Genomic DNA, 23,998 nt, shown 5'->3' on the forward strand with positions numbered 1-23,998 from the left:
TATCAGTGAGGTCATATGATACATGTCTTTCTCTGATTGACTTATTTCGCTCAGCATAACACCCTCCAGTTCCATCCACATCGTTGCAAATGGCAAGATCTCATTCTTTTTGATGGCTGCATAATATTCCATTGCGTATATATACCACTTCTTCTTTATCCATTCATCTGTCGATGGACATCTTGGCTCTTTCCACAGTTTGGCTATTGTGGTCATTGTTGCTATAAACATCAGGGTGCACGTACCCCTTTGGATCCCTACATTTGTATCTTTGGGGTAAATCCCCAGTAGTGCAATTGCGGATTGTATGGTAGCTCTATTTTCAACTTTTTGAGGAACCTCCATACTGTTTTCCAGAGTGGCTGCACCAGCTTGCATTCCCACCAACAGTGTAGGAGGGTTCCCCTTTCTCCGCATCCCCGCCAACATCTGTCATTTCCTGACTTGTTAATTTTAGCCATTCTGACTGGTGTGAGGTGGTATCTCATTGAGGTTTTGATTTGGATTTCCCTGGTGCCGAGTGATGTTGAGCACTTTTTCATGTGTCTGTTGGCCAATGTCTTCTTTGGAAAAAATGTCTGTTCATGACTTCTGCCCATTTCTTGATTGGATTATTTGTTCTTTACCCCTGTGGCAAATTTTATCTGAGCTATTCATTTCAAATGTTGTATCTCTGGATGTCTTTTTGCTTGAGTATAGTGTATCTCCCTCACCAGGTATTTTAAATCTATCTGGTTAAAATCTGTCAATCAAAATCCAGGCAGGAAATCAGAAACCATGCAGGTATTTCAAACAGAGGGATTTAATTCAAGGAATTAGTCACATAGCTATTGAAAAACTGAAGGGGCAAGTGGGGGATTCTGGAGGAAGTAGTTAACACCTGCTGGGCTTCAGAGAGCAGAGAGCTAAATAAGAAAAACCTAGTTGCTTGGAGGAAGGGGGTCCTCATATAGTTAGTGCTCAGGTCTCTGAAGGAGGTGTTGCATGGCTAGTGATTACCCTAATAAGGGGGCACAGTTGGGTAGCACAGGTAGCCATGAAGGGATGTGGCCCAACCACTGTTAAATATGCCAAAAGACACTGAGGCTATTTTGTAGCTCTTAACCTTTTGACGAGAATTACAAATAGGAAGCAAGGCCTGTCTCTCCTTCACCTGCTTTCCAGTCTCTCTCTAGTTACCCCAGCCTCCACTGGCAGATTCTGACGAGAAGGCAGCTGATGAGGGAGTCTGGGGAATGTCATCTCCAGACCTAGCCCTAGGATCCCAGAACACAGTATAAAAGGATGGACTTGGAGCTGAGAGCAAAAGAGAAATAATCAGCACAAAAAGTAAATTTGTTAAGGTCAGGTCGTTTGTTCTTTGTACAGAGCCTTCAATATAAAAGGTAGTCTGTAAATGTTTCTTGATTTATTCTCTCCTTTGCTATGTACCCCTCTCTGAAGCATATTTGGATTATCGCTTTAGATTCTTACAAGAAAGGAGTTTGCTCTTATTCTATGTTGAGTGTAGTATCAGTGTTCAGTAGTACTAAGAAAATTAATATAGTAAATCATTTCATTAAAATCCAAGTCCCTCATCTGAAGCGCTTCGTTGTTTTTGTAGCTGGGGTCACAGCTTGAGCTCAAACCATTTCATTGCCCTAGGATTTGAGCATGTTTAAGCATGTCTACAGAGCTGGTAGAGCAGGCCTATTTAGAGAGGAAGAAAAAAATCTCATCCTAAGTGAAGAGATATATGAAAAGTTTGCTTCAAATTCAATTGCCCAATGTTAGAGGAAAAAGCTTAGTGGGACATGCTGCCTATTCCATGATTTCATGCCTGAGTCCTAGAGCTGCAAACAAATGCTATATTTATCTGGTTCACTCTGATATACATGGGAATTTGAGAGCCAAAGACAAGAACAACAGGAGATAGTGTCCATGGAAAACTGTATCTTGGTACAGGCAGGGATGCCCTTCAAGTCAGGCATTAGTGGTCTTTGCAGAGAGCACTGCCATCAGGGAATTTTGTTGGCTTTGGAAACAATAGAAGAAAACACCTCAATAAGCCAGAGGAAGACAGAAGAAAGACAATGAATGTCATGGAATCGCTCAGAGGACTAATTCTTGGAGTGCACCTATACAGATCCCTGGGGATTCTTAGAAATTGGAAGAAATCATCTGGAAGAAATTTGACTATGGATGTGAGAAAAGTGTGAGGCTATTCTTTGAAAGTTCTACCACAACCCTATTTTTATTCTTAGTCTGCTGTAGCTTGGGAAAATAAACTGCATTTAAATTTCCTGTGTTTTAAGTCGTGAGTTTCTACAATTTAAAGCTGAGTATTTGATAAAGGTCATCTTCTATTATTTTTAAATGAGTTTCTTTATTTTACTTTCTTTTAGCAATGGTAATCACTATTGGTAATTAATTTTAGCTTTTGTCTTTTCAATAGTGCTGGGTTTATATCTTATATGTACAGTATAAAGAAAAAAATCAGATCAAAGTTCAGAAGTGCCTTGGTTTTCAAAAACTTTATACATAAAAATTTGAAATAAATAAAATTAATATTTTATTTACTTCACTAAAAGTATTCAATTTATAAACAATTTCTCTAGTTTTTCTCATTACTCTAAGTCATTTTCCTTATCTAAAAGATGCTTGCTTTACTTATATACTATGTGTAAAAATTAAAGGCAACTTATCATATAAACATATTCACATAGCAGAGATAGTTAATTTGTCTACTAGTTTTAAAATGCAATTTGGTTTAAATATTTAGTTCTGAAATTTGAGGAATAGCTTTAAGTTTGGTGACAATTTAGATTATCTGATTTTTCATTACCTACTTCATTTAAATTTTATTTTTTCCAGATTAAAATCTCATTGTTATGTTGATAATGTATTGCTCTGGTTTTGAAATTTGGTTTTTTGAAGAAAAAAAAGAAAGAAACGTAGTTTGGGAATAGTTTTTTCAAATCCCAAGTCATCTTCGGCCTCATTATCCTTATAGATGCCTATCTCCTTCTTCTGTCTTTAAAATTGATTCATATGTCATCTGGTTATGCTGGATAATGATCCTGGTGTGTTCAACCCCAGGGCTGCTATCAGAGCCTCCTAAAGCTGTACAAAACATCAAAGAGCTGTTGACAGTCTAAAAGACAGATATAGAAACCTTATTTTTTCAACCTAGAGAAAATCCTTATAATCTGTCTATTCTTGTAGAGCCCCTCCAGGCCAGGAACCTATTCAATGAGTCCTGGTCAGTAACCAGAGAAGACTTTCCCCTCTATGGAAGTAAGACTGTCTCTAGGAGCATTACTTTGAAACCATATCATTAACATTGACAAATTTGGACTATTAGGATTATCATTTTGTGATTAAAGAATTCCTTGGTCTTTCCTAATTGGTTTCTCTATAAAGACCAAACAATATAAAAGACTTGAACCACAGAGAAGCAGTTTTTTTGAAAAATTGAGTCAATCCTAATTTAACTCCATGTCACAGAGAAAGAAACCATCTTATTTGTGAAAGTTGATGCTGTTTGAGCTGCTCTAAGATGCTCAAAGTATGGCCCACGGACTACCCTCATCTCTTGGAGTGCTAATAAACTAGATTCCTGAATCCAAATCTTGGTGTGGGGGATACATAGTAGAACCACTATATCTTAATTAAGCACCCTGGTTGATTTTTATTCAAGCCAAAGTTTAAGGACTACTTCTCTGGAACAGAGTTCTTCTTTAGTGTGGCAAGTCACTCAAATGGATCTTTTTTATTTTGAAAAGAAAGCTATAGCTTCCAAGGCTATTCTGGATAAAAATGAGGACAGAAAACAAAGAGCCAAATTGCCCTGAATAATAATAAATTAACAAGAATTTGGGAATTGTCCTTAGGTAGCTTTAAAGGGAGCTTTAAAGGGAGGTGGCTTTAAAGCGTCCCAGAATTTTAGAAAAATGTGGAGAAGATTCTCCACAAAAGAGGGAAGATCCACAGCAACATAGTAACAGGGTGGGGTTTGAGGAGAATGATGGCCAGTGAGAAATTCCCTCTAGTGGGAATGGCCAATGATCAATGTCAAGTGGCTTCCTATTTTGTGCCATGTTTCCTTTGCTCTTAAGGAAGGAACTGTTCCAACCATGGAGTAAAGCATGGCTGGAAAGGAAAGCGAGGAATGGAGACTGCAACACAATCAAGAATTTGGTGCAAGACTGACTATGGCCAAGTTCCTTCCCATTTATCTTAGGAAATATTGAGGAAGGTTCCGGACTTCCCTTACCTCACCAGGTCACAATTAGCCAGGACAACTAATTATATAGCTATCATTTATTTACTGGGCATCAGACATATACCAGGCATTTTCCATGCATTTTGCCATTTAATCCTGCAAAGTAGGCATTTTATCCTCATTTTACAGGTGAAGACATGACTCCGAGGATAACGTGCCCAAGATTAACCAACCAGTCAGTAGTAGAGCTGAGATTCGAGCCCAGATTTACCTGACTGCCCCCACAACACACACATTTTATACCACACTCCTTCTCAGAGACAAAGGGTGAAAAAGCTTCTGACTGCTTTAACTGGTCTACCTCCCGATCAATCGTTTTCACCTCCCTCTCCTCTAATGGATGTATACCACTTCTCCATCTGGAAAGAAGAGCAATGGCAGTAGTGTTTTCTCTGGCGCTGGCCAGAGTTAGAACCCCCAATGTTGCTCAGAGAATTCAGTAAGCACAACCCTTCCACCTCGATCTGCTCTCCCATCTCTCTTCCTCACCAAACTTTTTCCCCAAACTTCTTAAAAGACATGTTTCCACTTGCTCTTTGACTTCTTTATCTCCTTCTTTCTCTTCAACCCACTGTATCTTGTCAAGTGCAGTGACGGGTTTGAGATTTTATGCTCCTTGCAAGCTAATAATTTAGCCTGCTACAGTTTCTTGGATGCTAGCAGAAGACCTGAGTCTTCTGGGTCAGAAGACTGTATTATATACAACACAGCAAGTAGCACCAGCTTCATGTTCATGGCATTTCCTTTGTCTCCCAGCTTTCACCTAGGGGCAACATGACGTGGCCCAGGGGATGCTATATATGCAATGGGTCTGCATCACAGCTGAGGAACACCAAGTTTAGAACTCCCCCAATCTTTTATAATGGGTTGCAAACAAAGTTGTTCAACCTTCACCACAAAAGGAGACATTAACATGCTGGATGTTAAAAAAAAAAAAAAGTGCCCTCTATTGCAGTAGGAGACACTATTGCTACCTTCCAAGGCTGTCTGTTATACAAACATCCTGGAAAAGACAGATAATCTAGAACAAAAGTTGCTAGTGCCTCTGCCCATGAGACATACAGAAACATGACAGTTTTTTTTTTAAGATTTTATTTATTTATTTGAGAGAGAATGAGATAGAGAGCACGAGAGGGGGGAGGGTCAGAGGGAGAAGCAGACTCCCCGCTGAGCAAGGAGCCCGATGTGGGACTCGATCCCAGGACTCCAGGATCATGACCTGAACTGAAGGCAGTCACTTAACCAACTGAGCCACCCAGGCGCCCCAGAAACATGACAGTTCTATGGAGAATTGTCTCCCAACATATTCCTGAATCTCTTCCCATTAATCATACAGAAGATTGCTGTCTTAAAAGTGCTCAGTAATCTCCTTCCTAATTGTATGATTCAACAATCTTCTAGAATCCTAGAAGGGACTTCCAAGAACAAATTCAACCATTTAAGAAGTATTTAGGGGGGCCCACTACATGCCAGGCACTGTGTAAGCAAAAATAGGCACAGTCCTTCTCTTCTTGGAGAGAACAATGGAAATATACCTAGTATTCACATATACCAAAATGTTGCAAGCTATGGTGTCCTAGAGGGGAAGGTATACCCATTGTAGGAGAGCTGACATCAAGGGGTCTTGAACTCCTCTGGGAAGTCAGAAATGTTTTTCCTTACTCCCATGAGTAAGAGATAAGATGGTTACAAGGGAGAAGACAGGAATGTGCGGAGAGCCTGTGGCTGCTGGAATCACAGCACATTTGAGAAACTAAAAGGAGGTCAGTAAGTTTTCTCTATACAGGAAGCAAGGGGAGAGTGGTAGGAGATGAGACTGGAAAAGGCAAGACCCCACGCAGTCTGGTAGGCCACCTTAAGAATTCTAGTCATATCTTACAATAATAAGAAGCTGTTTAAGAGTTTTATATGGAAGTAACATAGTCTTACTTGTTTTTAGAAAGATCATTTTGACTGCAGGGGCACCTGGGTAGCTCATCGGTTAAGTGTCCAACTCTGGATTTTGGCTCAGGTCATGATTTCAAGGTTGTGGAACTGAGCCCCACGTTAGGCTCTGTGCTGGGCGTGAAGCCCGCTTAGGATTCTCTCTCTCCCTCTCCCTCTCCCCCTCCCCCATTCTCTCTCTCTCTCTCCCTCTCTAAAAAAATAATAATAAAATAACAAAGAAAGATCATTTGGGTTGCAAAGAGGAAAATGAATGAAAGGGCTTAGATTTATGCAGTGAGGCCAGATTGGATTAGTGGCAATTGGTAAAAAGTGCACCAGTTTGAGAGCTTTGGAAGATAAAATTGTCAGGACTTGATGCTACAATGAATATGGAAAATAAGGGTGAAGGAGATATCCGGGAAGACTATTACATGTTTGATTTGAACAACTGGATAGATGAGGAGAAAGGAAAACAAGAAGAGTCTATGAACTCAGTTGTACTAAACTTTGTAGCTGTGAGACATTAAGTAAACATATCAGTAAAACAGTTGGTATCAGATTTGAAATTTAGGGGAAGGGTCTGGGCTAGAGACACCTATGTGGAAATTATCAACATGTAGATAACTAAAGCCATTGGTGTGGATAATGATGTTTAGGTCAAGAGATTATAATGAAAACAAAAAAGAATCTACGCTGAATTGTGAGGCAGTCCTATATTTAATAGCTAAGGAGAGGAAAGGAAACTGCAAAGGAATTAGACACAGTACTCAGAAGTGTAGGGAAAAAAGCCAAGAGCATAGGGCCAAACAAGAGGTAATATTTAAAGAAATAATTGGTCAAAGTGTTGAGTATTGTTGAGAGTTTAAGAAAGATGATTGAAAATGACCCTTATTTTATTGAGAAGAAAAATGAAGTACTGAGAAGTGACTTGTTCAAAGCTGACGTAAATTCTTGTCCCTTTCTGGATTCCCAGAGATACTGGTGCCTGTGTTAGGGTTATTTATGTGTATGATTCATTCTCTCCACAGGACATAAATTCCCCAGTCCTCACTTGACTCAACCTTCCAGCATTGCATATTGTTGACTACAATCTTTACATCTACTTCGGTGATATTCTGGAATTATGTCTTAGTCTCCTTTGAAACAGCTGTTCCTCTTTGTTGTGCCTATACATGTAGGAATGCCCAGGATAGTTTTTAAAAATACAGTTTTTTAAAAATGCCATTTCCTGCTCCCTCTCCCCCACTCAGGCAAAATCTTGAGGGGTAGATTACAAGATTCTGGCTTTTTAAAAAACTCCCAAGTAGGAAGCTTTGGAAATTACTAGCTTAGAGTTAGGTTTGGAAACCACTAGCTTAGTCTCAGACCAAACAGAGCTAGGGTAGCAATATGGAGGAGCCACCCAACTTGCCCACACTCTGATAAATACTCATATTTTAAAACAATATACAGTTATGCTTCAGTTGTTCAGAGATCAGCTTTCCAGCAATTTTGTCTGGAAGAGGACCAAAACTGGAAAGTTAAGGAATGAAAACACCTCTCATAGGGAAAGAACTTTTGATAGTGAACAGCAATAAAAATATCACAAAATATCACTTGATATAGAGTCACTGTCGTATTTACTGATGGGAAGAAAAGGATTCTCTCGTTAGCTGGCTGTGGCTATAAACATCTGATCAATCATCACCTGGAGCCAGAGAAATGCCATCAAGAAAAAAGAGTGAAAAATAAACAGTAGAGTAGAAAGGATAAGAGGAAGGCTCAGAGTGGATAAAGAGACAGATGAGGAGATGAGAAGCAGTGACAGATTATTAGAAAAGGTGATGAGAACATTCCAAAGAGAAAAAAAGAGATCACCAAAGTAGGGATCCTATATACCTCAGCAATCCCCTGGGACTTCAGCATATGGCCAAGGTATCACATTTGATGGTCAATCATGGACAAAGACTTTCATTAACCATTGTACTCTTTAAGAATGTAGGAGTAAGTAGATTTTAAGAGGATTTCTGTAGAAGGGTTAAAATAAAAATACTGCTATTTTAAAACGGAGCACAATTAATAAAGTGATATAAAGCCAGAACAGGGAGCCTGGTTACATTCATCACTGTTTTTGAAGGGACAGTTACTGGGGTCGGACTCTCCGTCCCAAGGACTAGCCCCTTCCCAAGACCTTCAGTGGAATCTGCAAAAGTAAGCAGCCCTGGCGAGCCCTCAGGAATTATTGCAGCGCCCCCAATTGCTGGAGGTTTAAAGGAATCTCTGCTCCGTTCACTGGTAAGCTTCGTGCTGTTTGTTGTACAAATTAAGGTAATGGGTTTTCATGCGATTTGGCTGGGGAACAGACCAGGAAACTAACCCCCACGTTTTCAACTGAAGTAATTATCTAAATATTTTTGCTTGCCGTAGAGATCCGGGGCTCTAAATGTTCAGGATGGAAAATATCCAACCCACTTCGCTTGGCTTCCTATTCCTTGGGGGAGTGTCTTTAAAAGCACCTGCCGGCGTTAAGTTCTTGTGCTTTCAGAAAGAGGCTGACCCCGGCGCGTCTCAGAGAGAGCCTTTTACAATTTGGACTGAGAATTGCGTGAGTGGCCCTAGGAACGTCAATTAACTCCACATTTCCCTAGTGTCGCTCGCTGGCTGGCCGCGGCAGATGCTAAGTCGAAGCTGGCGAAGGCAGGCCTCAGGACAGAGCCTGTAGCCCCGGGAGGGCGGTGGGCGCCCTGGGAGCGGTAAGGGGGCGCTCGGACGCCCAGCGCCAAGGGCTCGGCGGGCGACTCGCGCTCCCAGGAAAGACCCGCGGGGCAGCAGGCTCGGGCGGGGGGCGGGAACGCGGGGTCCGGGCCGGCCGGGGGCGCCGTCGGCGAGGCTCGCGCAGCCGCACTGGGCGCGCCGACTCCGGGCTCCTCCTCCCGGCTCCGTAGTAAGCATGGCGGCGGCGGCGTTCGTGGTCCCTCGGGTGAAACAGAAAGCGGGAGCTACGCGGAGAGGGAGCGAAGAGCGGGGCTGAGGCGGCGCCGTCACTGCCGGAAAACCACCCCACCAGTCAGTGCGCCGGCGGCCGCAGCGGCCCCGAGAGCTGGCTCTGCCGCTGAGGTAGAGCGAGAACGATCAGGAACCCGAAGAAGAGGCGCCAGGGTAGCCGCCTTCCTCCGCCTCAGAGCGGCGTGACTCGGAGGTGAGAGCGCGGGCGCTCCCTTCGGGAAGGGCGGGGGAGACCGAGCTGTCCCACTCCCATCCCGGAGCAGGCGCCACGGAAACCGTTAGGCTGGATCCGAGGGGCCGAGGCGCCGACTGGGGCTCGGGCCCGTCGAGGGGCCCGGCCCACCCCGTCCTTTGGGCGCGCTGTGGGCAAGGGGGGGAGTGGGGCCGGGGACTGGACCCGTCAACTTGTCGGCTACCTGCCGGGCCCGAGTCTCGCCCGGAGGCGCTTGTGGGGGCGCGACCGCGGCCCCGCCACCAGCCAGAGGAGGCGGCGCGGGGGGCGCGGGGGGCGCGGGCGGCCTTTCCTCCGCCCCCCCGGCCGACGGCTCGCGGCGCGGCTCGCGGAGGCTTGGGGGTCGAGTGCGGAGCCCTCCGGAGAAGATCGCCGAGCCGCGCCGCGCCTTGGGCTTCGGCCGCCGGGCAGCCGCCGAACTTGAACGCTTTTTCTGAAGAGAGTTTCCCCCGTTCATCTTGGGGTTAAAACCTCGAAAACCCGCCCTTGTGTGTTTGATCCTGTTTGGCTGGTGCCAGTACCTGGCCGGTCCTCTACCCGGCTGAGTTAACCACCTGTTCAGTCAGGAGGTTGACTCGAGGCTGCAGTCCTCGCCCTGTTTAACAACCTGGATCTTTGAACTTTTGACACGGCTGTGGAGGGACGCCATGCGTTAGGTAAAGGAAAATGAAGAAATTATTTTGTCATACAGTCTGGAGCACAACGGTGGCTGTTTTAATTAAAGTAGTCGTTGATCGTTCCTCTATCAAACTGTTAGCGTTTAAAGCCTTGGGATAGTTTTGCGGGGGGGGGGGGGGGGGTGTGTAATGGTTACTGGGGTGCTAGGGATCGTGAGAGTTTTTCTTTTGTGAAATTTTATGTAAGTTTCTTTGCACACCTTTGTGTCAGCATCTTCCAACTAAGAATAATAAGCTGATAAGATTTTTTCTTTTTGCAGTATAAACCTCATATGTGTTCAGTATGAACTTTTTTAAAACCGAGCAACATAATTACTTCTTACTGTGCTCTCTGTTTTTAGTTCCTGAAACCAAAGTTGGAGTGTTTTTCTGATTTATAAGAATGAAATAACTAAAGTTGAACTGTTACTATACTATTTTACCACCGTGCTATTACCAGCACCAGTGCTAAACATATGCCACTCAGAAGTTGGAGCCATATGTTAGGCAGCAACTAATTGACATTTGTGGCTAAGATCTTGTATTTGGAGAAATATTTAGTTTTTGTGTATTTGCTAAATCTGTAATTCTTGCCATCGTGTAAGTTTTGTTTAAATCACCTAAAAATATCCCAGAGGAATGACTCCTCTGCCTTTTTAGTATTTTCTTGGTTGAATTGATTTATCTCAAGTAATGAGATAAAGTGCCTATTGAGACAGATGGTGGGCTTAACAGAAAACAATGATAAAAAGGATTTTTAACACATTTTTTATAACGTAGAACCTAAAATTTGCTTTCAGCTTTTTGGCTCACTGGTAATTCTTGTCATCACTAATAGTACTAGTTAGTGGGAAGAAAGGATGATTTAACAGGAAAAAAAATCTCATTAAAATTTTTGTAAATAACATTCGATTTAAAAATTTTAGCACTGTCCCGGTAAGTTTTACTGTTTTTTTCTTTTTCTTCGTAGATCATCTCTCAGTTTTCTTATGTGGGTTGACAAAAATTTTTTTATCCCAGGCTGGTTGACTATAGCCACCTGTATGCTTTGGAATTAACTCCCTCTTTTTCCTTTCTGTCTCTCCTTTAGAAACCTCAAAATCATTGAATGTTTAGGGAATATAAACATTCTGGTTAACTCTGGCCTCAGTCAGATGTAATTATAAAGGCAGTTTGCTTCTCCCAAATTAATGATATGCATTTGAAAAAACTGATGTTAGGATTATCATTTGGTGTCATCTGTGTCATCACTTCCCCTCATCATTTGAGTAATTGAGAGCTGATTCATTTTACCATGCATTTAATAATTAGTTTTTAGTTGTAAAATTTCTAGAGTATAATTTTAAACATATTTTATTACTAATTAAGAAAACTGTTTCCCTCTTCTCTGACCAGCCAGGGATAGGTCAGGACTGAGACTATAAAACCCAGGACAAAAAGAAGGAATATATGATTAATATTCTCATTGTCTTTTGTAGCTTTACTTAGGTAAAGAGCACTTAATTTATAATATGCAGTATTTTTAAACTCATGGGTAATATGTATGATTGTTTTAAAACATTTGTGTTTTTTTTATGTTCATACATGGAAGTCTTGTGCACCTTATATTTTGCTTATATTTTTATAAGAACAATTTGATGAAGTACTAAAAAATTTTTTTATATTCTTGGTACATTTTTGTAGGAAAATGAGTCTAGGTGTTATCTTTGAGAGTGATGTAGGGATATGTACCTGATTTCCCCAATTTTATTAGCCAGGTAATCAAATGATAGATGATTTTTTTTCTCACTATCTTTAGCATACTTCAAATAAATTTAGAATATTGAAAATCTAAAGAGTTAGAATACAGTGTATGTCTATCCCGTTGAATCTTTTTTAGTCCTTCAGTTATCACATTGCAAAAAAAAAAAAAAAAAAGGTCCTTATGGCTATCAATGTCTAGAGCTGCTTGTTAAAAGGAAATTAATGGCCAATAGTGTTGAAAGGCACATTTTGTTTTTTTAACTTATATTTTAAGGTTTTATAATTTTCTTAATATTTTGATCGCATTTCAAAGTATTATTCAGTGATATCTTAATCTCTTGATCCTTATCTTTCTATCCTTCCACTATTACAGTTTTGTCTTTCACATACACTTTCTTAAGTTTGCAATGTAACTTATCGTTTTCCATCAAGTTACTTTGTGGGTGTTATCTTTTGATATTTCCAATCACTTATCACACATTACCAGTCCTCAGGTTATTTTTTCTCCAAGATAGAGAGGTACAGTTGGGAGATGACATGTGCTCAGAGGATGATGAGCTATTATTAAAGCAGTGTGTTATCTTTCCTTCCTTCAAGTTGTTTAGAAAATAGTTGTGGATACTAGGCTACGCACACAGAAAATCATTAGCAAAAATATGATGTTATTAAATTGTGTGGCAAGAACTGTAATTTGAAAGAAAGTGAGGCCACTGAGGGCTGGAAGACCATGGAAGGCATTTGGGAGAAGTCAGACTTGAAGCTTGGGAAGGACTTAGCAAAAGGAAAGACATTCCGAAAAAGATTGACATCCAGGACTGAAGTAGGAGCAGGGAGGCCAGTCTGAGAGCATCCAAGGATAAGTATTAAGAGGAAGAAAGAAAGAAGGTTGCCTCCAGATTTTGGCTAAGCCCCAGGGCATGATCAAAAGGAATAGGCAGGGCTGGAGAAGATAATTTGGCTGTGTCATTATGAACTCATCATTGAAAGAACTATATGTCTACTTTGACATATTAATAGCTTAAGCTTTATGTGTAAGGGATAGCTATATATATCTTATATGTGTTTGTTTATTACAGCTTAGATCAGGAATCGGCAAACTTTTTCTATAGAGTGCCAGATAGTAAATAGTTTAGGCTTTGCAGTTTACTTGCGGTCTCTCCTGAGTATTCTTTTTTGTTTATTTTTTAAATAATTTTTTATAAATATAAGAATCATTCTTAACTCAAGGGCCAAACAAAAACAAGCTCGCTGTGGGCTGGATTTGGCCAGTGGACCTAGTTTGCTGACTCCTGGCTAATAATTGGGCTAGGTAATTGTCCTTACAGCACATAAAGTGAGATGCCTTATATCGTTTGTCTACATGTTTGGCGCATTTTGTTATTATCATTTATATTTGTTACCTATGTTATAGTAAAAATAAAATATGCAGAAATAACTATTATTGTAATTTTTATTTTGTGGCCAAACTTCTAACAACAGCCTAGACTAGGTCTCAGAACTAAGAAGTGAAAGAAGAAAAACCTTTGAGCCAGGCCTTAGAGCAGGGAAAGTAGTTACATCATGGCTTGATTTAAAATTTGTATAAGGTTAAGTATATCAACTGCCTGTTCTGGTTTTACATATTTTAAACTGCAAACTGGCATTTTACAAACTTTGGCCAGGGTACCGGTGGCTTATAAGTGATAATAGGGACCTGACGGTAGGAAACATTGTCTTTAAAAGTAGTCTAGGATGAGTTAGTGAAGAGATAAACAGTTAAGACACCTCTCAATAACTCCAAGAGGAGTCACTGAATAGTGACTCTCCCAACATTACAGAATAGTCTAATAATTGATATTTACACTGATGAGCTTGAGTCATCAAGGAAAGGTTGTGTCATGTGCAGATTAAGGCAAAGAAGACCTAGAAATCTCTTTTAAAATATTTCCATTAAGGGACGCCTGGGTGGCTCAGTCAGTTAAGTGTCTATCTTCGGCTCAGGTCATGATCCCAGGACCCTGGGATTGGGTCCCACATCAAGCTCCCTGCTCAGCGGGGAGTTGGCTTGTCCCTCTCCCTCTGCCCCTCCCTCCACTTGTGCTCTCTCTCTCAAATAAATAAATAAAATCTTAAAAATTTTTTTTAAAAAATAAAATATTTCCATTAAGACTATTTAAAGATAAGTTATGGTGATTTAAAGGATAAGTATCAGTTATTTTGAAAATTCATTTACATGAAATAGCTCTTTGAATTTTCTAAATTTAAAAATGTGTGTTTCTAAAGCAGTTGTTTCCTTCACGTTGTGTTTCATGTATCATTACCAGGTGAATAGTGTGGTGCCTCAGGTTATGGTTGCATGAGTGAATTGGCTAGGGTTACTCTGTCATCAAGAGTAATGACATCGGGGCGCCTGAGTGGCTCAGTTGGTTAAGCGTCTGCCTTCGGCTCAGGTTATGATCCCGGGGTCCTAGGATCGAGCCCCACGTTGGGCTGCCAGCTCAGCGGAGAGCCTGCTTCTCCCTCTCCCTCTGCCTGCCACTCTGCCTATCTGTGCTATCTCTCTGTCAAATAAATAAAATCTTTTTTAAAAAAAATTTAAAGAGTAATGACATCATTTTGTCAGTCAGGAGAGCAAGAATATGGCACAGAACATTTTTTGATTTGAAGGCATTAGTAAATATGTTCTGTATATGAAGGATAGTATTAAGTGCTGGAAAGAGTAAGGATGAATAAGACGGAGAGCTGCCTAGATAACATTAGTGAGTTTTCTTTTTTTTCCCCTCTTAAAAACATTAAAACCAACCAAACAAAACTTCAAAACTTAAGTTTATTTTTGTAATTTATTTATATTAACATTTTCCATACTTTGTAAATGTATATACTGTCTTACATTGTAAGGCAGTACAAACCTTTTGAACTAAATTTTGGCCACCATGAATTGCTACCTAATAAAAATTTGGCTTTTTAAATTTTCCTTTAAAGAGAAATTAACAGTTCACTCTCCAACCTCCCTTTTGCCAGTGCTTGAAACAGCTGGATCATTCCAGCTGTTTTGTTTTTTAGGAGATTAAGTTCCATGGATCTTAGTTCCAACTTTACCCTTATTAGCCATATGATCTCAGATTAGTTTTTTTCCATCTTAAATTCCCAGTCATTAAAATTGAGAATAATACCTATCCTGTTTTCCCCACAGAAATATTGTGAGTACCCAAAGAGATGTTGGAAACCATGAAAACAAAGTACCAAAATAAGAGCTTACATTAATGCTGCTATCATTGGAAGCAATTGGAAGTTTGGTTTTGGGGGGTTTTTTTGTTTGTTTGTTTGTTTTTTAGTAAGACCAGAAATCATGAGTTCAAGTTTTATCCTTCAAAGTTCTGCAAATGTGCTTCCAGTAAACATTTAGTTTATTCAAAAGTTTTAACTGCTTTTTTGGCAAACAATGCATGTAAAAGCTTTCTTTCTATTCTTATTAATCTTTCATTGTGGTCATATCCAGTGCCTCTGTTCTTTTTGAAAGGGAATACTGATCTTATATTCCAAGCATCTGCAGCTAGTCTTTTCCAGAGTGGGATAAAAATATGCAAATTGAATTCCTTAAGGTTTTCTTTTTTTTTCAAGTGGAAGACTATCCCTGTATGTATAGTAATAAGATCCACTTGTTGAACTCTTCATTGGTGTTTAGGCCCTGTACTTGGTAATTTTTTAAATCCTATGCAGACATGCCTGATATGTGGTAGTACTTCTATTTTACAGATGAAACTGTTACTTCTGATTGACTTTCGTATCTCTTCCTTTCTCACTTTTTGAGATCTCTTATGTGCTTAGTTAGAAATAAAAAGTAAATTTGATGTGTACTTTGAAATAAACCTTGATATAAAAGTTACCTAAGTTTAATAAATGAAATTGTATTAATCAGCCTCTATCACAAATATCTGATAGATATTTTCTGTTTTCCTTCTTCAGAATCCACATCTCAATATATATTTGAACAGAATAAGTTAGAAGATTTAGGTGATTTATTATTCAGTTCCCCAGTGAGAAAATAAAATCTTCCTACTTTGGGGGTTCTAAACAGGTGTTCAAGTGCATTTTAAAATACAGTTAGGACTTCTCTTTAAAAAGTAATAATATACTTTCTTTTGCAGAAATAGATGTTATGTACAACAACTACTTTAAAGATTGAGCTTGAAGGAGTCGTCATTTACGTCAGAATCAGTTTTTCTTAAGATTTGCTTACATTTTTAAAATGAAAATATTTATAATGTGATTTCATTATGTTTTCATTTTCTAGATTTTTTTGATTTGCTTGAGACAGGCATTCTCAGTTTGCAGTTTTGTTCTTAAGGCTTGATTTTTTTTCCATGTAATATTTTCATTTGCCATATATACTCTCTTCTTACACTTTAGTTAATAGTTTTTTGCGTGTTGGGACCAGCTGTTTCCAGTACTTCAGATCAGTAGGTGCATCATTATTCCTCAAATGGCACTGTATGCTAACAATTACATTTTTTATAAAGACTTATTTATTTATTTTAGGAGGGCGGGACAGAGGGAGAGAGAATCCAAGCAGACTCCACACTGAGTGCTGAACCTGACATGGGACTCCATCTCAGGATCCTGAGACCATGACCAGAGCCAAAGCCAAGAGTCAGACGCTTAACTGACTACGCTACCCAGGCGCCCCTGAAATTGTATTTTTTTAATCTATTACTTGAACCTTGCTAAAATTGGCCTAATATGTGTGGTAGAGTAGCCTTTGGAGAAAATGGGACAGTTTCCCTCTAAGCCATCTTTCAGGCTGCTTCCAGGCTAATGTTTTTAAAAACATGAGTTTTATTCAAATCATTGCTCAATTTTAGATCTTAAAATCATACCACAATTCTGCTGCATCAGTTATAATGTCTTTGGTCTCTGTTTCAAAGTATATAGTCTGTTGATGTCCTGGACTATATCTATTCCCAATTTTGTAGTAGAAAGCATATGTTTTACATTAGGTAGATAGAGGTTTATTTGTTGGCTTCCTCCCTTATTGGTTGTATATAAACATGAACATGTTACTTTACCTCTGTGGGCCTTTGTTTCTTCACTTAAAGAGGGGTAATAATAGGATCTATCTTTTAGAATTGGCTGTTATAAGGATTAAGAAAGCCCATTTAACATGGCAAGTAAACTGCTTGCCATAGGATATTTATATCTAGAACTTTGACAGACAGGTCTAATCACTGTCACCTAGATAACCTATTCTTCTTTTCACCATTCACCATTTTCACCATTTATTCATCTATCATTTGTTAATTCTTTAAACATCCTACATACTTAAAATATGAATGTCACAAAGATGAATGTTGTACTCCCTTCCTTCTAGTAATTCACAAACTAGGATGAGAGGTAAAGACATATAAACAAATGCATATTTAAAAATAATTAAGGGTAAATAAAATAACCTCTTCTCTTGCCTTTTTTTCACTTTTGTGAATCCTTCCTGTCATTTAGTACTGAACTGCCATGTTTCTGTAATACCCTCAATATCATGATTGTGTACATATACCATAGCATATATATTTCTTGTCTGTCTCAACTATTAGATTATAAAATTCTTGAGTTGGAACAGTACTGCTGTGGAATTTTTTTTTTCTATAAAGGAGCAGATAGTAAATATTTTAAGATGTGTGGCTGTATGAACTGTTACAACTACTTAGCTGTGTTGTAGGAGCATTAAAACAGCCATAGATAAGTTATAAACATTGGGTATGACTGTGTTCCAATAAAACTTTACAAAAACAGGCAGGAGGCCAGATTTGGCTCACAGGCCTTAGTTTGGTGCCCCCTGCCATGCTTCGTACCCTATGCCTGGCAAATATAAGGCACTTAGTAAATAATAAATTAACATATATTAAATACTTTCTATGTTGTGACTGCTGTTCCAAACAACTTTATGTGTATCAGTTTACTTAATCCTTAAAACAGCCCTCTGAGGTATATAATATTGTCATCATTTTAAAAATGAGGAAGCTGGAGTAGAAAGAAGTTAAATAACATACCACACAACTAGTTAGTGATTTGGGGGTTTGAACCCAGGCATCTGACTCCAGAGCCTCAGCTTTTAATCATACCACCCAATGTGTTGAATCCCAGGGGTATAATAATGATTCAGTATTAGGAAACATATTGACATAATTCACTGTATTCACAGGTGAAAGAATAAAACTGTATGATTATCTCTTTGATGCTAAAAATATTATTTTCTGAAATTCAGTTGTCCCTAGTAACTATTAACAAGAAATAACCTAGTAAAGGGTCTCTGTCAGAAGGCTGTGTTAAATGTCATAGTGAAATATTAGAAGCACTTCCATAAAAAGATAGGAACAGAACATTTGCCCTGAAGTCTCAGCCAATGCATTAAGAAGCAAGAAAAATAACCTCTAAATAAGGGGTGTGTGGGGGATGAGGTGAGAAATACCACTGTTAGTATTTGTAGTTGATATGATTATACTTAGAAAATAGAAGATAGTCAACACAAAATGATTTGAGTCACAAAGAGATTTCAGTAAACCAGATGGCTATAACTTAGAATATTCATTAGCTTTCTTATACACCAGCAGTAGCCAGCTATGAAAAACAAAAAAGTAGAAGCTAAAATTATAAATAATACTTAAGAACCTTCTGAAATATGCAACAGCTATATAAAGAAAACTATAAGAAGATCTGAATGGATGGAGAGCATACTATATTCCTGAATGATAACTTAATACCATAAAAATGGCAGTTCTCACCAAATGAGAAAATAGTGTAATCCTAATTAGATTATGGTAGGATTTTAAAATGGAATTTGACAAACTGATATTTCAAGTTTTGAGAAGGTGAAATATATAAGAATGGCCAAGTAAATTTCAAAAAGAAGCTTAACAGTGAGCATACCTATCAAAAATCAAAACATACTATAAAATTACAGTTATTTAAAAAATAAGAATTTGGAGTAGGAATGAGCATGTTGATCATAGGAACAGAATACAGAATTCAGGAGGAACTCCATGGATACAGGAGAATTTCTTGTGTGATAAACTGGTAATGGAAGAGCTACTCTAAATGGTGTGGGACAATTGGCTATCCAGTCGAGGTAAAGATAATTAGGTACCCACTTCATGGCACTATCAAAACTAAAATGTAGATGGACTAAATATAAGTAAATAAAGTGGCAAAAGTTTTAGAAGTGAATTTTTAAAAACATTTTGGAGTAGAGCAAGCCTTTCTCCTGTCAAGGAGACATCAAATTTAGATGCCATTAAAAAAGGCAAGCAACTGAATTGCCAAATAACAGATTTGACATGTAATAGACAAAGCTAATATTCAAAGTATACAAGGTGCGCTCTCAAATCAGTATGAAAAGTAAAACCTGGTAGAAAATAATGTAAGTAGGAAATTCATAGAATTAGAAGTATAGATAGCCTATAAAGTTTTGAAGAGTTATTCAACCATGCCAGTATTTTGAGAAATTCAAATGAAAACATCAATGAGATATGATTTTTAAAAAACCTTTGTAATAAAATTAACAAAACTGGACAACCTTAATATTACAAGTAAAATTGGAAAGTATACATTTATAAACTATTGAACAAAGTATAAATAGCCTCATCTTTTTGAGGAGAAAAGTTCAGCAGTATCTATCAACTTTAGAAGTGCATACTTCTGAAGAGAAGTTTTATTTCTGTATAGAGATACTATCATAAGTTCATATAGAATATCGCATGGTTATTTCTTGAAGAGGGGGAAATGTATGGAGAAAAATGGAAGCAGTTTCATTGTTCAGCATTAGAATAGTTAAGTTATGGAATGCCCTTGCAGTAGAATATTAGGCAGCCTGGAAAAGAATGAAATAGATAACAAATATACTTCTTTAAGAAAATATTACAGTATTTCACATGAAAAAGAAAGATACTGACTAATACATGTCATTTGCTTTATGTAACAACCAAAAAACCTAGAAAACCTTATATATACATAGGTAAGTGCAGAGAACAAGTCTGAAAGGGTACCTTCCACAGTGGATAGCTGTAGAAATGGAAGGAAGTTAGATTTAGGGACAGGAGGAAGAATTAAAAATGATGACTATACATATGTTCTTAAGTATAAAATGTATAACTTTTGTGATGTAACAAAAATAATAAAACATAAGAGGGTTTGGACTTGGCAATATGATTAGTCCTTGTTAGAGCCATACCTTCTTGATTATGTCTCTTTCTTCTGTGTAATATTTAATAACACCTCCCTTCACTTACAAGCTTCCCATTTGGTGTCTAAAGTCATTGGTGCATTTAAAACTAGCACTTTCAGTATAGCATTGAGTCAGAAACTGTTACCATAGGTTAAAGAAGTAAGAATTGTAGATGAGTGATTCTCAACCTTTATAATCATACCTGCAAAACAAGACAATTTTAGTGTACTTTATTTTCTGAATACCTATCATAAAAGCAATTTTTTCAAATGTAAAATTATAGTTTTCAAGTCTCATTTGTCTAGATATTTTTATTCCTCACCCCCTTTCAATATTATAACCTAATATTTTAAGAAAGTTATTGGTAAATTCTAGGATGTCATCAGCTTGAGCTAAATAAAGGTAGACTAAAAAGAAGGAAAATTTTTGTAAAAAATAAGATGAAGGAAGATGAGCGTGTTTAGAGGCAGTAATATTTAACTCAGGCATAAAGGATTTATAAACAAAGAATCTGGTTATCTCAGAAAGGGCAGTGTTAAAACACTGGGTTCTACAGACAGATCTTTGTTATAGGAAATACAGAAATGTTTCTTGATTTTCTTGTGATATGATAAAATTTTCTATTTAGAAGGAAACATGTTAAATATGGTGAAGTTATGGTGAAGCTACTTAAGTAGCTTTTACAGGGGAGTGCATACCCTTCTGTTGTGAAGCTAGATGCCAAGGTGTCAGTTTTGGTCAGAAAATATTCAGAAACTACAGGTTTTAGTCTTCAATCCAAAGTCATTCTGATACCTGTAACCAAGAATTTGAAATTCTAAAAAAGCAAAGTGACTATAATATATAAGCTAGCACATTTTAAAAGGGCAATAAAGTATTTGTAGATGAAAATAGAATTGTCACAGATGTAATTACCTTGGGCTCTAAAGGTAACCCAAGTGCTCTGAAAACATCAGCTAGAACTGTAAAATAGGATTTAAGACAATGGCACTTAAAAAAAAATTGTTGGTCTTAATTATGTGTACACTGTCTGTCCTTTAACAGATTGGGGTTGATTTCTTGGAAGCAATTCCTGCTCTCAGTTCCCATAGTTTCCTGACTAGATATATCTTTTTGATGTCTTTTTCATCAGGATTGCCTTTGAAGTCTGTTTTAACCAGATTTTCATGTTAGTATTAAGGTGTGATTTCATAGTGGAAGGACGGGGGCTATATCTCCTGACTGCCTAATTAAATTAAGTTATACTTAGTGTGTCTGGCATTGGAGAGTGATGGTAGTGGCTCTCAACTCCCTTCTTTTTTTAAACTTCTGTTCATTTATGTGGGATAAAAGACTGAGACCCACCCATCCTACCCATTCTACTTCTACCTTTCCAGTGGACAAGGAATTAGAAAATAAGATAAGTTATAGTAAATTTGTTGCTAATGATCTGTATAGTCACTTACCTTATAAGGAAATATATTTTATATATAAGATATATATTTGCTTTTATTAGGTGAAACCATATGAAATCATGTTATTTTAATATTTTTTACCTTAGAAATGATAATTTCATATGGTTCAACATATTATTGAATTATGCCATATAAACACTGCCCTATGTATAAAAATAAGTTATTGCACTTAGCATGAAAAATATGTTATAAGTTACTTAGATAACATAAATTCATAAATAGCAGGTCACTGATAAAATGTTACCATATAAGCCAAATTGGAAGGTTTATAAATACACCTACTTAAAGAACAAGGTTAAAGTTATAAGCCAAAAATATCATTAATGTATATATGCATCATTGTACACTATTGGGTTAATCAACCTTCAACAAAAACTAAATTGAATATGGGAATAATAAAGCTAAACATATAGGAATTTATAAATAAAAGCTGTTGGACTTGAGAACCATGACCAATTGAAGACACTGCAAAAACCAGGACAATTGAAAAGAGCACTGATAATAGGTAAACAGATAATGAAGTATCCTTCTGCAAATTGTGGGAATCCTAACTGTATTGCATGGCAACTGAATGTTTTAGTAGTGAATTAGAGGCCCAAGTAATCTTTTGAAATGTATTAATTTTACTTTATACATTCTATTAACAAGTTTTATTACCAATAAGAGCTCACTCTGCAGGTTGCTAGTAAGTAACACTTAGTCTTACACAGAAATAAAAGCTAAAAAATTGTGTGTCGTTTGCCCAAAATATCTGTAAAAAGAATATTGATTTTTCTTTTAGTTCAGGACATATCAAGAGCACACTGCCATTGGTGAACCCTGGACCATACTTTTAAAAAATCATGCTTTTAAAGCATGGTCATTTGGTTTCTATTTGTCATAAATTCATTCACCTTTCTAATGTCCATTGGGTACATTAAAAATTAAGAGTGATGTGGGGCACCTGGGTGGCTCAGTCAGTTAAGCGTCCAACTCTTGGTTTCAGCTCAGGTCATGATCACCGGGTTGTGAGATGGAGCCCCATGTCAGGCCCTGAGCTGGACATGGAGCCTGCTTGGAATCTTGGAATCTTCTCTCTGCCTCTCCCTTTGCCCCTCTCCCTCCCTCAAGTGCATGAGTGAGCTCTCTCTCTCAAATTAAATTAAATTAAATTAAAGAGTAGTGAATTCGTGATGATGTACTATATGTTGGCTAATTGAATTTAATTTAAAAAAAAAAGTAGTGAATTTGGTTCCCTGTCAAAAGTGAAAGGGACTGGGGGCGCCTGGGTCGCTCATAAGCTTCTGCCTTTGGCTCCCACTCCCCCTGCTTGTGTTCCCTGTCTCGCTGTCTTTCTGTCAAATAAATAAATAAAATCTTAAAAAAAAAAAAAAAAGTGAAAGGGACTGAGTTTACTCTTCTGCCTGAAACAACTTAAAAAACTAGAAAAAAAATGAAAGAGTGGCAATGAAGATGTTAGCTATCAGACAGTGTAAGGGGGAAAACAGATGTCCTTTATGTCTTAATGAAAGCTCACATTAAGACATAGAAATTTAGGTGAACCAAAGTTAAATTTAACTAATAACCTATTTTTAAGAGTCATTTTTCTGGAGTATAGTTAACATCAGTGTGGTTGAAAGATTAGAAATAATCTAATATCTCATTGTTAAATAAAATCTGTGAAATATTTTAAGTTTCAAATAAGAAATGATAGGATGATTTCACAGAGTGATTCCCATGACTTTCATCCTAGGAAATTCCACTGCAGGTGACTTAAAGTGCTTTTTTTTTTTAATCTGATATAGTCAAGTTTAAAAAATTTTTTAAAATCTAAAAATTAAAAAGAAATGAAAGAGGTCTAATTTGGAAAAATACATGAATACATGTTAGGATATTAGTTTGTTAGATGAATATTAATTTGGATAAAGTCCAAGTTCAAGCAAAATTCATTGAAATTTCCTAAAAGGTCATTGAGATGGTTGATAAGCCAAATATGACTGTAGTTGCCTAGGGCTTTTCAAGCTGTTTATCTTTAAATTTAAATTTTGATGAAAGTGGTGTAACCATATTCATATTACAAAAATATTGGGGAAATAGAGGAAAATATTACTGTAATTACATCATGTTAATACAGTTACTACTATAATATTTTTACTTAATGTTTTTTCATATGTATACTTTTTTTCCCCAAAGGTTCTTTTTTTTTTTAAATATTTTATTTGTCAGAGAAAGAGAGTGAGCGAGCATAAGCAGGGGGAATGGCAGGCAGAGGAAGAGGGAGAAGCAGGCTCCCCACCGAGTGGGGAGCCCGATGCAGGACTTGATCCCAAGTTCCCTGGGATCATGACCTGAGCCGAAGGCAGACACTTAACCAACTGAGCCACCCAGGCATCCCATCATATGTATACTTTCAAGTACTCCCAAATTCTGGATTTAAATATGGTACTAAAACTCTTTGGAGTATATAATAGATTTTAGATATGGACTTAGAATCCTATAATTTAAAGTTTCATTGATTTAGACAAATCAAAAGATGAGAAAAATACATTGGATTTTTTTTTTAAT

General features: G+C 37.7%; 1 protein-coding gene across 5 annotated transcripts in view; it reads left to right on the top strand.

The window, feature by feature from the left end:
* Positions 1 to 8,685: 8,685 nt before the first annotated feature.
* Positions 8,686 to 23,998, top strand: part of FNDC3A (fibronectin type III domain containing 3A) — a 156,088-nt gene continuing 140,775 nt past the window's right edge. Inside the window, exon 1 of one of the 5 annotated variants that reach the window (XM_073894571.1) lies at positions 8,686 to 8,774. The gene's annotated coding sequence lies outside the window, so the exon portion shown is untranslated. Of the gene's footprint in view, positions 8,775 to 9,073; positions 9,369 to 9,929; positions 10,064 to 18,840; positions 18,906 to 23,998 lie in introns of those variants that run through there. The other 4 variants (XM_073894573.1, XM_025874921.2, XM_073894572.1 and 1 more) reach the window with 4 other exon arrangements.

Source organism: Callorhinus ursinus, unplaced genomic scaffold (assembly GCF_003265705.2).
Source record: "Callorhinus ursinus isolate GAN/ISIS: 27379988/994484 unplaced genomic scaffold, GSC_fseal_2.0 scaffold7, whole genome shotgun sequence".
Classification (NCBI taxonomy): Eukaryota; Metazoa; Chordata; class Mammalia; order Carnivora; family Otariidae; genus Callorhinus; species Callorhinus ursinus.